The 14,486-nt window shown below is 37.5% G+C and overlaps 1 protein-coding gene across 8 annotated transcripts in view; it reads left to right on the plus strand.

Annotated features, from left to right (window-relative positions):
• Rasgef1b (RasGEF domain family member 1B) overlaps positions 1-14,486 on the plus strand; it is a 596,806-nt gene that overhangs the window by 39,541 nt on the left and 542,779 nt on the right. The gene's annotated exons all lie outside the window — the stretch shown is intronic.

The raw sequence follows: 14,486 nt of genomic DNA on the forward strand, positions 1-14,486 counted from the left end.
ATGTAAAGTAGAGTTTTGTGTTCTGATTGCTCTGTTCTTACGGGGGAGATTTGAAAACTGTACTGCAGCCATCATCATCATCTTCCCAGAATTCCTCCTTGATCATCCCTGTTTTTCACATTTAAGAAACAGCCCACAGTTTTCAGGAAGCTGTAACCCCAAGGTTAATGAAATGGAAACTAGACTGTAATAAAAGAAACTAGCCTAACAGAGGTGGCTTGCTAGTAGGATTCTTTTAGTGCAGGCATTTAATTTTTTCAGATGTCTGTCTGTAGCTTAGGATATGTGACTTTCTTATTACTTAATTTGCAAATGTGGTGACAGGTATATATCATTTTTAATGCATCTCAGGTATGCTGTGAGCCAATTCAACAAAAGTGAGAATTATGTAAAAAATTTCATGCAATAATGTTAGCTTAAAATTAAGTATTTGATCTGTTTCCTATCACCAGAATTGTGACAAGATTTTTCTATCTGGTTTTTTGTTATTGTTGTTGAGTCAGAGTTTCACTATGCAGTTTGGGCTAGCCTTGAACTCACTTTGTACCCCAAGTTGGCCTTAAAGTCATGATGTTCCTCCTGCTTCAGCCTCCTAAGTGCTGCAATTGTAGGCATTTCTACCATGTACAGCCTATCTGTTTTGCTGAGTTCTTTTTGAAAGTCCTTTTAGTGAGCAGGGAGTGATTTTTATTCTCTTTCTGACCTTTTGTTTTTCCTTAGTCTTCAAGAACATTCAGGATAAAGGAGGTAAAATGGTTTTTAGGTTTTTCTTTGTCTTTTAACCTGGAGAATGGCAATTAAGCCAATCCAATTTCTTTGAGAATTTTGCCTTTTCTTTGAGGAAATTAATTACTACAGAAATAAACATGTCATCTGGTCATTTGAAACTTTATAGATTTTTGTTCAAGTTTAAAATTGATTAGTGATGCTGGTCCTTCTAAATCTATCACACTTCAAGGACATTTTCTGCTGAATCATTATTGCAAGTGTATGTTAAATCTCACTGTGAAAGCTGAGTGTATTAGCAACTTAACCTGATTTAAAGGAGAGGAAAATAGGAATGTAAGAGATTTTTTTAAAAGACCAAGAAGATATCGTTAATTTCCATACTTACTTATATTCTGCTTTCAGCTACAGAAATCACAGAGCTTTTAGGGGTGGTAATAATGAATGACACATACTTCGCCTGTACAGCTACAGAGAGACTTAGAAAGCCCTGGTATTGAAAATGATGGGAATGGCCACGATGATGAATATTTTCTGTGCATAAGTGGACCATGATGCTTGGAGGTGGGTGATTTAGAGCAGGGAGAGGTTTTCTCCTCCTTTGATATCGCTTGTGTGTCCCAATGCAGCCCATATGTTCATCTCTGGAGATTTGCAGTGTCTGGTGCCCAGTTTCTGTTTAATTTCCATCCAAGAAATCTCCTGTGTCAACTCTACTAGAGAGATGTAATCTTTCTACTCTTGCTCAAAACCTGATTCCTGTAGGAAGTCGAGTTAATGCTGTTCCCTCTGAGCATGCCGTTAGGTGACAGCCCCTGAGTATATCTCTGTGCAGTTTGAATCACAGTGCTTTTCATTGCACCGGCAATAGCTTTCAGGGAAAACTTTGAGCTTTGAACAAATGATTATTAGCTAATTAACCTATTACCTTTCCTTATAGGAAAACCAGTAATAAGCCTCATGTATGGAAAGTCTGTTTTTAGTCTGGCTTTTTAGTGCTTTAGAGTTAAACAGCTGCTTTATGAAAACAAAAGGAGATTGAGGTTAGATCAGTGATGGCGAAGCTTTTAGAGTTTTTGATGATACAAACAGCCCACCTCTGGTTTGCCACCTCTGGTTTAGACGAATCGGATTTTATACTAGAATTTGGTTATTTGTATACTTAAAAGTAGTATGTAATAGTAGCTCTGCGAATGTTTTTTTAATTATAAAAATAAACATTACACATGGCTGTACGCCAGGCACTCTGCCAAGGAACCTGGGCTGTCTCCTTTAACTCTCAGAGTGCTTGGAGGTCTGCAATTTTACTATGCTTATCTGGCAGCCAGCAACCATGATGAGCAAAGAAGCTGGGTCCTTGTCGAAGTTCACCTGGGCAACAGCGGGCAGAGATAGAGATATGTTCTTACTACGGCCCATCCTATTGGCATTTGTGTTGTATCTTCATTCCAGCCCTTTGACTCATTTTCAGTTCCTCTCTGTTCCTTTTCCTGGCCTGTGATGCTGATTGCATTGATGGGCTGTCTTGGATTTGGTCAGTTGGGAAGAAGAACCCAGGGAGATAGAGGAGAGTGGGGTTGAGGTGTTGATTCTTCAGGTTCTCTCTTGTTTGCCTTGATCTCTCAACAAGGACCACCCCCACTGTCAAGCACCCCTCTCTGCCTAGTCCCTCACTCTGATTCCAGGGACTGTTGTTCTCCTCCCTGGCCTTTCATGTCTGAGGTGTAAACTTCATCCCTTGTGGTCTCCCCGTACTACCTCATTAAACCTTCTTCAGTTAACTGGCTTCAGGGTATCTTCTGTTTCCTGCGAGATCTTGTCACAGGCATGGAAAATAGATTCCTGGAACCCCATCAGTTCTTTGGATTTACAGCTTCCAATAGTAACATTTGGATTTCAGCATTTTAAACAATCATTACAGATGATACTAATGCTCACAAGGATTCAGATTTAATGGAAATTTAAGATCCATATAGGAAGAAGAAATCAAGTTTTGAGCAAGGCCTGAGTGAATTCAAGATTGAACCATCATTTCAACCTAGAAGGCTTAATGTGCTCAGATTGACAAAATGTTTTGAGATCCTATAATAGAAAAATACTATATTCATAACACATATGTAGTAGTGTTTATGTTTTTAAGTATTTCTTCAAAAATTGACTTCTTTCATGCAAATTGATTATTTTTTTAATCAGTTTTGGATTGATCATATGCATGATTACTTTTTATATTTCTCATACTTTTCTTGAGATAATAGATATGGTTTACAGTATCTGTAAAAAGTTAACTGTTGGGCTAATGCATACATTTAATATAATTCGTATAATGCTTTAATATATAAAGTTTTTGTAATACTGTTGCTAAATGTTTTGCAAAACATTTTAAAAGGGAACTTTTGGAATTACTTTAATAAGGATGGGGAGGCATATGTCCCACAAGATGTCCAGGTCTGAGTCTCTGGAACTTGTGAATATGTTTGACTATGTGGCAAAGGGACTTATATTTGCAGATGAAATTAAGGTTGCTAATCAGACAATCTTGAGATGTTGAGATTATCTTGAATTAATCCATGGCCATTATGTAATCACGAGAGTTCTTAACAGTGGAAGAAGGAAGCAAAGAGGTCAGAGGGTTGCGATGTGGGAAAGACCGGGTTTGTTTTGACCTAAGGATGAAAAGAGGCCAGAGACAAAGGCATGAAGACTGCTTCTAGCAACTGGAAAAGACAAAGAGAATGAATTCTCCCCTAGAGTCTCCAGAAAAAAACAGGGCCTGCTGGCATCCTGATTTTAGCCCAGTGACACTCACACTGGACTTCTAACCTTCAGAAATGTGAGATAATCAATTTCTGTTGCTTTAAGCCACTAAGTTCATGGTAATTTGTTACAGCAGGGAAAGGAAAATGATACACAAAGTTAAAATTCATGGATGGGAAGAGGTTTTAAACAGTGAATCAGTCAATACTTTAATTGGGATCATTTACTCTGTAAACCTCAGTATTTGCAAAACCTGTAATTGTCATGTTTGAAAATTTAATTCATTCCCTTAGAGCCTTTGTGTGTGACACCATAGCTTTCTGATGTTTTAAGTATCAGATTGGTATGGAAGCAAATTATGTACAGGGAATGAGAACTAAGAAAGTGTGGCGCATTATTGAGTGCAGTTTAAGCCAGCAGCTGTTGTTCAGAGGTAGCTGCTATGCCAGACCTCTGAGAGATGATACCTCCATGGAAATCCCATTGTTTCATTACTCTGGAAACCTGGAATTCCATTCTTGTGCAGGTAAAGGAGACAGGGCAAGGAGCGGGAGGGCCCATGTCCAGGTGGTTTGTGCTCTTGAAGTTGGATCCAAGCAGCAACCTGGGAAGCCAGTAGTCTCTTGTACCTCCCCTTGCCTGAGGAGTGTACGTCGTCGTTTAGTCTTAAGGCTTCTCAACCTTCTCTGAGTTGCTCAATGGGTGGCACTTAGGACTTTGGTGTCTGGAAACAGAACAAATAAACTTCAAGACACTAACATGGCTTTGAATCTCATTTTTTGACTCAGACAAAGAAAGCATGCCAACAGTGCTACAATCCATTTGATTACGGAAGGGATCTGGTTTCATTTCATTTTCCTGAACTCTCTTTGGGAGGGAATGTTTGGGGTGGCATAATCTGGGGCTAGAGGTGAAAGGCTCTGGGGCTTTCAAGGCAGAGGTAATGGAGGGACAGATGGCTGAACGGAGCGAGACAGTGTTGTCCTTGAAGTTTCTGCCCTGTGCAGTTGAGTAGGCTAGGAAACAGACTGGAGCCCTCACCTAGAGACATATGACTCAGATGTCCTCCTAGGTTACATCTTTTGAGACTCTGAGGAATGGCAGAGGGCTGTAGCGCATAGTTTAGCTGGAACTTTCACAAGCATTAGGAATTTTGTATGTATAGAGATGCTTAATTCTCTAATAAAATCTCATTTATATTCAGCATATTTTGCATTTATAGGAGTCATAACCTTTATTTTTGGATTTTTTGTTTAATCAGAGTTATGCATGGCACATGGTTAAAAGCTCAAATGTTTTTTAAGACTTCGACAGCAGCATTCTTGAATTGCCTCCTCTACTTTCATTTTCATTTCAAAGGCAATTTCATTATACTCTTGGCTGTTTCTCCTTTGAGATTCTGCTCTGTATTCCTAAATAACATGTTTGTATAACTTTCATTTTTTCACATTATCTATCAACCTTGAGTCGTGGAAGATGAAAAGTTACCACCTTCATACCGTTCTTCCAGCTATGTGGCTCCCCGAGTATGCTCCTATTTTTCCCTGAATCAATATTTAATATTTCCATTTTAAATTACATGGATTTTTATCACTAGCTGTGAAATACTATATACTATGACTACATGTCCTTTCTTGAAAGTTTTTGAGTTTTTCTAAAATGTTATCATTTTCTTCCATATGTTATTTTCTGTACTTCTACTGCAAGTTAATTCCTAGTCTTGCTAGCAGAAATCTGACTTTCCTAATAGTCTCTTGGCACTTTCAGACATTGGTGGTTTGCTGGCTGCTTTTTTCCCCTTGATGGAAACTTTTCTGAACTTGCTCCTCTCTTGGCCTGATGGACAGCTGTTATCCTGAGAACTTTTGCTGTGACCACTCAAAGAATGACTTTTGTCTGTCTTGTTTCCTTTTTGGAACTCTTAAATTCCATATTTATTATTTTATTCTCTCGATTACCAATATTTTCCTGGGGGAAAAGAGAACAGGCAAACAAACTTCATGAGATCTTTTATAAAAGTTTATTTTGCCTTTTTATTTGATTGGCATTTTGCATATAGGATTCTAGACTTGAAATGATTTACTTAGAATTTTTAAAGCTGGTCACAGCAATTTTTAGCTTTTAATGTTGTTGTTAAAACTTTAATGCCATTTGTATCTCCAATCTTTTGCATTAAAGCCTGTATTTCTCTCTGGAAACTTTTAGGATCAAGTCTTAATCTCTCCTGTTCTGAAATTTTTAAAGATGTGCCTTAGTATAGGTTCTTTTTCATTCATTTTGCCACATTCTCAGTGGGTTTTTTTCAATCTGGGTTTTTATGTTCCTTCAATCTTGGCATACATTCTTGACTCATTTTTATGATACTTTCTTCTCTCAGTTCTTCAGCATTGATTCTCTGCTTTCATATCTTTTCTGTTCTATTGCATTTTTGTCGTATCAATTCCAAATTTTAAGCTTTTTCTGGTTGCTGTCATATTTTTACTTCTCAAGAATTGATTTGTTGATCCCCATATGGGCCAGGATGCCCTCCTTGGTTGATCCACAGTTAGGTTCTGCCAAGCTCTCTTTCACTGGCCTTGGCCTGCTGAGATGGGGCTTTTGTTAATGCTAACTAAGCCAGGTCAGTGAGAATCCTCTCCCCGCCAAGTCTGAGTTGCTCATCCCTGGCCCTTGCTTGACTTTTGACAAAGTTTCTTTGAGTAACTTTCCATCCAATGTCTCTGCCCCTTGTCAATGAACCCCCAGCTGTCCCTGTTGTACCAGAGTTGAGCTTAATCTCCCTCCTACAGCAGTAGTTTTGAATAGCCTTCTTTACCTGTTTATCTGCTCTAGTGTAATAGCTCCTTATCAATGTTTCTTTTGCAAGGATTATTTTCCTTGTTTAATTCAGTGAAAGTTCTCCTCTTATCCACTAAAGAAGATGGGTGATTTTTTCTGTTAGGGTGTTCAATCTCATGCAAAGGTTGGTGTGTGAAAAGGCTTGTTTTCACACCAGGTTGGCACTAGAGGAAGGTGGTGGAGACTTTTGGAGGTAGGGCTTTGTGGGAAGAGCTAGGTCATTAGTGCCCTCAAAAGGGACTGTGAGACTAAGACCCTGTGTTTTCCTCTTTGTCACTTCCTGGTCATGAGTTTGCTTCAGAGTGGGCTCCCCACCACTGCTCCATGGCACCCCCTCCAGAGGCTCTGTAATGGACTAATTAATGACCTTGAGTGGGCACACTTTGCTGAACTGACTTAGCATGGTTCTGGACATGGAAGACCCACTTGAGGACTATTGCCAGAATGGTATAAAGGGAGAACGGGAGGAAGACTGGGTACTGCTGATTTCCCCAGAGAAAGCTTTCCTGGGGCTGATTTTCCTGATACAGTTTCAGTTGGAGGAGCTCAGGTCCTTCCTGTTGCTGGGGATGGCTGCTGTTCTCTTCAGGGAACCCTGGTCTTCACCTTTATTTGAGCATCGCTTCCTGGCTCCAGTGCAGATCCCCCAGCCTTGTGGCATAGACCTTTCAGCCTTCTGGTGCAGATTCTTTACCCTCTAGCACCAACCCTTGGGCTTTCTGGCACAGACCCTTCAGTCTTCCAACATGAATTTCTTGCCTCCTGGTGTGAATTTGTGTGAAACATTGCAGTGGGCTCTAGGCCTTCTGCTGGATTCTTCAGATCTCTAGTGGATGGACAGGTCTCTTGCACTCTTCTGTGTTTGATTTTTGGGGCAAATATTATAAGATAATCCTATAAATTTATGTGTCCTACGTTAAATCTATTCCCTTGCCATCCCTGACTATCACAAGCCCCTAGCAATGGGCCTGCTGATATGCACCAGAAACTCCAGAACTGTGAGCTAATAAACGTTTCCTCTTATGAGTTACTTATCTCTGATATTTTATTACAATGACAGAAAGTTGACTAATAGAGTGTCTTTTAAAAAGTTTTCTTCTTTCTGTATTGTTTCTGCGCATTGAGAAGTTTTTATCCTAGAAAATTTGCAGTTTTTCTGTTTTCCGTATTTCAGGAAGGGGCCCCGAAATTCTGATTGCTGGTTTGGTGTGCAAAGGCCTTGTTGGAGGTAAAGCTTTTCATTACTGTTGTCTCTTAGTATATAACCTACTCAAATCTATGACTCTTTTCTCTGGGGCTGGTTAGTTATTTTCACTAGAGAGAAATTTCCCAATCTCTTGCCTGTTGAGGGGAAAATAAATGTAAGGCTGGCTCTGTGAGTTTTGGAACTTAGGGAGAGCAGGATTTTTGGGAATCTTATCTTTCAGTGTGTGATTTTACTTAATCCGCTTATTAATAGTGCGGTGTTGGTTACTCTGTGTCCCTGGTACCCTTAGCCCTAATCCTCCTTATTTACCATCTTCAGACAGTGAGTTTACAGCCTGAAGTCTTGCATCTTGGAGAATATGTAGAGGTCTAAGGGCTTCTTATGATTCCCAGCCAGTCTTCCTGCTTCCAGTTTTGCCCAATTTTCTACTCTTTCAGAGTAACTGCTGTGACTTTTCATTATTTTGAGAAAATCAACTGCTTTCATTCACTGCTAGTTTAGAATGAACATTTCTCGGGTGTGGTAAACCTGAATCATTTGACTACCTACTTTCCACTTCCTGTCCTCCAATTTTTTTTTCTGTCGCTTTATTTCTTCTTTTTTGGGAGGTGGGATGGGGAAATAGTCTTTCTCAAAAGAGAAGTAGCACAAAGTATTCAATGTACCATGTTTAACTGAAGTAAATATATACATTTTAGAAAGTTTTGCAAGAGATTAGCTAATTATCTTCTGGTTTCCTCTGTCAATAAGAAATTCAATTTACCTTAACATCCTGGCCACCTCCAGCAAGCTCAGAATTAATAAACGCTGATGGAAGTATTGATTTATTATGCAAATAGATTTGCTGTATTTCCTTGGCATTTGTTAAAGAATGTAAAGAAGTATTATTTTAAGTAAATCCAATTGAAGAAGAGGAATTTATAACAGAATAAATTACATAGGTGAAAACTACCTCACCCACTATATTGCATTGAAACTGAGGATTATCTCAGTGATCACCTAGCACTAAAGGTCCGTATTGATTTTAACTACTAATTACCTCAGGGATGTGCCCTGAGTTAGAATTTTAAATCTACTTCTGCGTAGTCTGAAAGTGCCTCTTGAATTCTCTGGGTGTTGTAATTTAAACTGAATAAAATTATAGACCAAGGCAAAATAATATATCTAAGGAACTTATCCCACATGAACTGATTTAAGAACATTTTCATCCTCTTTTATCATAGCAAGGTCTAGACTTGTACTGTGGACCAAGGAGTCATAAATTTGGCTATTTAAAACCAACCCAAGTGGAATAAAGTTTCCAACAAATCCACAATTAATAAATGATGAGGAAATTATTTGATCATTGAGATTGGATGTTTCGAGGGCATTTGAGTGAAAAATAAAAAGCCTGATTGGAATTTAAAGAGATACGAACAAGGTTAGGAAAGATTGGGTGTAGATATGAAACAACATAAACAATTCTTATTTGATAAAATCGACAACTAATGCATCAACTCTCTCCATTCTTTCGAAGAATAGCAATGTATACACTGATGACAGTTTTTGTAAAGCCAAGAATGATTCTTGGATCAATGATCATGTTCATGCTTTACATAAATTATATTTAGTAGTGGCCAAGATTTTCGTGAAATGCTTTAGGTTTGATCAATTAAGACCCTGAAAGGAACCTGATTAGGATTCTGAATTACAAGAACAATACATTTTCTTGGATGTTTGGATTAAATATACAGTTTAATGTATCCGGTAGAGGACAGATGAGAATTTCTGGTTAGAAGATTATCTTAGTTTACTCCCTTTCCACATAATTTTCCAGAACGTTTCTCCAATTTTAAAGATGACTCTTACAGAAATAAGTTGATATAAGATGATGAGAAGAGTCAATTTCTAGTGAATTTTCTGGTATATTTCTGCTTTATAAATAACAAATCCTTTAACAATATCCTTTCTATAAATCTTTTTTACTAGTAAAATACAATGTATGTTCAAATATCTTTTCAACAAATTCAAATAGTTTTCTATACAAGGAAAGGTATAATAGATTTGCCTTCATGGTATGCTTTTAATTATAATAAAATGAGACAAAACTTCAAAATTTTTTTGAATTACCTTTTCTAAATAACCAGTTAGACTTTGTATTGTCACTATTTTAAACTGTAAGTGTGCATTACTGAATGTTTATACATTTTCTGGACTGAAGAAAGAACACTTTTTCCCCTTTGATTTTATAAAAGCATTAACCATGGTGCTTGTCACATACTTGATAGTTAATAAACATTTTCTGGTTTTCAATTAGCTTCTGAAGCATTTAGCTTCTGACTATAAAATAAAATGTCTTAAAGGAAATATTCAACAACACTTAAACCTTTTAGCCAAGCAATGATGAAGAAATGTTCAAACAATAATCTTAAAGTAAATAGTGTCCTACCCTTTACCTGCAGGCAACACTGAGATTTACTTAGTACTGAATAGAAGCTATAATTGGTAGCACTTGGTATATATCACTGCTCTGTACCACTTCCATGGCACTCATTAGCCTGCATTTCCCTACAATCTAGAAATTAAAGAATTGAAGTCTGGAGGTCGGCAGGATCCAGGGTCCATCTGACTGGTCAGTGTCCAGAACAATTATTGTTATTTATGATGCCCACTCCCTGGAGGTATCTCATTTACCATGGTCACCAGAAGATACATGCTTAGGAAAGGCAAATAAAGTCCAGTGGTAGCTGGATATAGATTTTATCAGTGTGCAAATCAGTTCTTTTTGGGTGAGTGGGATAGAAAGCAGGTTTCTCAAGCTCTCCTGGATGGAAGTTCTGTTAATTTTTGAAAATGTTACATTGAACATAATTACCTGTATTTCAGTGATGTAGATCAAGGGATCAAATATCTGTTTCCCAAACTAACTTGACCCTAGAGACCTTTTTGCCATTGAACACAAGATTCGATGTGCATTAAAATCTGAAAAATTCGGGATACCCATTGTTTCTTTTCATATATGCAAATGACTGATATTTACTCCTTTTTTTGGAGACAGGGTCTTACTATGTAGCTCATGCTTGCCTAACTCTCACTGTGTAACCCAAGTTAGCCTCAGAATTGCAGTGATCCTCCTGTTTTAGACTCCTGAGTGCTGGGATTGCAGGTGTGCACCACCACACCCAGCCAACTCTTTTTCAGTTATTAACTTTTTGCCATGTTAAGGCAAAAGAAAGTTGGACATTGTTTCAGTTTGGCTGTTGTGGCTATTGCCACGGGAACACACAGTCCTTAAATCTTGGTGGTTCACTATAATTGCTGGTTGTGCAAAATCTTCGGTAAGTCAAGACACTGTCTTTCAAGTAGTGTCCAAGTCCCTGGGTTGCTCTTTCTTATGTTGGGGAAAAGATGGGGTGTTATGTGAACCCTGATACCTTGAAAAGGTCAGGATTATGTTGTTTAATATGTTGATTGTCCGTCAGTTTTACTTTCATACATTAATTGCAAGCTACAAAGTTGTATGTTTTTGCTTCTTCCTGAAATTTTTTAAAAACAATTTTACAAATTAGGCACTAAAAAGTATCAAGGGTTTTGCTTTAGCCCATTTTTGGGTAAGCATCATTTTTTTACTTTAAAGAGATTAAGACAAAACAGGACATAACAAAGCAGATCAGAACAGAACAACATAAGCAACACAGTATTTCAACAGAAAACAACCCGTACTAAACAGTGACTACCGTAATGACTCTTTTTTTGAAATAGTTGAGCACAACTTCATGTATAATAGTATCAACCATAACGAAATAATATAAAACCATTAAAGAGAATGAAAGTATTACAGGGCATTCAGAACCAAATAACAGAAAATGAACAGTGGCTACTATATTATCTCATTTTTCATAGAAAATTTGTTCATACTATCACACATAATACAATTGAATAAGATACAACATGATAGAGCCAAAGGAAACAGAAGAGCAAAAGCATGGTAGGACGTCAGAGTAAGATGATATTAAATCAGTACTGGCTATTATAATGACTTGTTTTCTTCAAGATAGCTGTTCATACCATCGCAGATACTAAAATCCAACAAACCAGAATAAACCCATTCCAACTAATGAATGCAGTCATTATAAGGCTTCAAAGCAATGTAATGGCGAATCATGATTACCATAAACTTTTATGTACTCTTACCATTTCTTACTTTAGGGAGACTATACAGTATTTATACATATGAGTTTGATTTATTTCACTTATGAGTATGGTCTCAAGTTGCGCCCATTTATTTATAAATATCTCAATGTGATCATTCTTTATAGCCGAGTAGTACTCCATTGTATAAAAATACCATAACTTTTTTATCTATTCCTCAGTTGATGGACACTTAGGTTGTTTCCAAGATCTGGCTATTATTAAATTGTGCTGCTATAAACATGAGTGCACATATATCACTGTGGTATGATGTTTTCTATTCTTCTGGGAATAGTGAACATCATTTTTATCTTTATATTTTTAGGTATTTTGTTCAAGTTTTTAAATAACCTATGCTCTAAATAGAATAGGGTTTGCTTATCAGATGGGTGTTTTTTTCTGTCTATATTTTTATTTTAATTAACACATAATAATTGTACATATTTATGGAACACATTGTAAAATTTTAATACCCATATATATTGTAGACAATATGAGCAGGGTAATTGACACTTGTACCACCTTAGACAATCATCGTTTCTTTGTTTTGACATTCAAAATATACTCCACTAGCAATAACCACAGCTATTCTGCTCTGGACACCCCTCAGGACATTCCATTGCTCAGAACTTTGGAAACCATTCTTTCTAACTGCACCTCTGTACTTGCTAACTGTCCCCTCTTCATGCCTACTATCACAGACACTTCCCAGGCTCTGACAACTTCTGTTCTATTCTCTCCTTCCATGAGGTCAACTTTTTAGCTTCCACATGGAAGTGACGACATGTAGTCTTTGCCTTGCTTTGCCTGACTTCACATAATGTCCCCCAGGTCAGTCCATGTTGCTGTAAATGACAAACCCATTATTTTTTATGATAAATAGCCCCTTGTGTGTGTACATAGATACATGCCACGTTTTCTTTATTCATTTATCTGTCGACAGATAACTCAGTCATTTTCATACCTTAGCTTCCATATCTTAGCTATGTGATCACTACTGCAGTTAAACATGTGAGTGTAGATGCCTCTGGAACATACTGATTTCACTGCCTGTAGATATTCCCTTGTATTCCCAGTAGTGGGACTGCTGGGTCACATTTCTACATCTGGCTTTTTGAGGAATCTCTATACTACTGTCCACAGTGGCTATAGAAGTTTACAAATGCTTTACGAGTTTATCCTTTATATTTTTGCCAATCATCTATTATTTTTGTCTTTTTTATAATAATGATTCTGATGGGATAACATGATATCTCTTTGCGGTTTTGATTTGTGTACTCCTGATGATGTTGAGGATTGTTTGTATTTTTGCTGGCTGTTTGTTTATCCCTTCTTGAGATAGGACTATTCAGGTCATTCATCTAGTTTTAAATTTATTTATTTATTTATGTTTATTTTTGTTTTACTGTTAAGTTCTCAGAGTTTTTTACATAGTCTGGAAATTAGTCCCTTGTCAGGTGAATGGTTTGCAAATATTTTCCCCTACTTTGTAAGTTGTCCTGTCACTGTGTTAATTATTTCCTTTGCCTTACAGAAGCTTTTTAGTTTGATGTAATCCCATGTGTCTTTTTTTTTTTTTTGCTTTTGTTGTCTATGCTTTTGGGGTCAGATCAGAAAAAAAATCTTTCCATAGACCAATATTCTAAACATTTCTTGTGTTTTTTTCTAGTAGTTGCATAGGTTTAGTTTTTGTAGTTAACTCTGATCTGTTTTGAGTTGATTTTTGTGTGTGGTGAGATATAGGTGTCTAGTTTGTTTCTGTTGCACGTTAATACCCAGTTTTCCCAGAACCCATTTTTGAGGAAATTTTCCTTATTCCAGGGCATATTTGTTATGGCTTGTGTCTGGATGTCACCCCCAAAGCCTCATGCAGTCGTAAGTGGGGCTTTTTCAGAGATGGTTACCTGTGGAGCAGGTGATGCTGGGATTGATTCACGGTGCAGTGCTCGGCTCAGGGGCCCTAGGATGATGCTGCGCAACCTCAGTCACCTGCATAAGATCTAAGGGACAGAAAGAGCTGTGGTGGTCTCCTGCTTTGCTGCCCTCTGCTTACCCTGAACTGCTTCTCTTCTGTAATGCCAGTCTGCCGTGCCACCCTGCCTAGGAACCAGTCAATTATGGGCTGAAACTTTTACAAACTGTGAGCTAAATGAACCTTTCTTAAAACCTTTAATTTTGGGTGTAAAGTATTTTGTTTTGGCAATCAGAAAAGTAACTAAGGCAATATTCTTAGTGCCTTTGCCAAACATCAACTGGCTGTAAATTTGTGGGTTTATTTCTGGGATGTATATTCTTTTTTTTTTTTTTAATTTTATTTTGAAAGTATACAACAGAACAAGACAGAATAAAGCCAACTAAGATCGTGCAGTGAAATTCGTACAGAACTTCACAGCAGGTTACCGGAATAACAGTAATAGGTATCACAGTGTATTTTGTTATCTTTATAATAGTTGTTCTTTCAATCACATATATCAAAATGAGATGAAATACAGAACATTATAGAACTTATCAAAACAGAATATTGAATAGAGCAGTACCATTGTACCATTAATCGGAATAGATCAAAACAGTAATAAAAATATTTGCCTTCAGAGAGATGGTAGAAGGAAGTCCCCATTATTTGCTATGGTCAACCTCCCTGGAGACGCTCAAATTTCTGGTTCCCATTTGCTATGGGGGGGGGGGGAGGACAGGTGAAGCGGGGTAGGGGAAGTGGGATGTTTGACTCTAGGCCGTACATCACTAGGTTCACTATTGCTTAGCAGGGAGGCAGGCTGGTTGTTTGGTTTCA

Source organism: Cavia porcellus, unplaced genomic scaffold (assembly GCF_034190915.1).
Source record: "Cavia porcellus strain 051 isolate PalLab524CR breed Dunkin Hartley unplaced genomic scaffold, mCavPor4.1 scaffold_4, whole genome shotgun sequence".
NCBI lineage: Eukaryota > Metazoa > Chordata > Mammalia > Rodentia > Caviidae > Cavia > Cavia porcellus.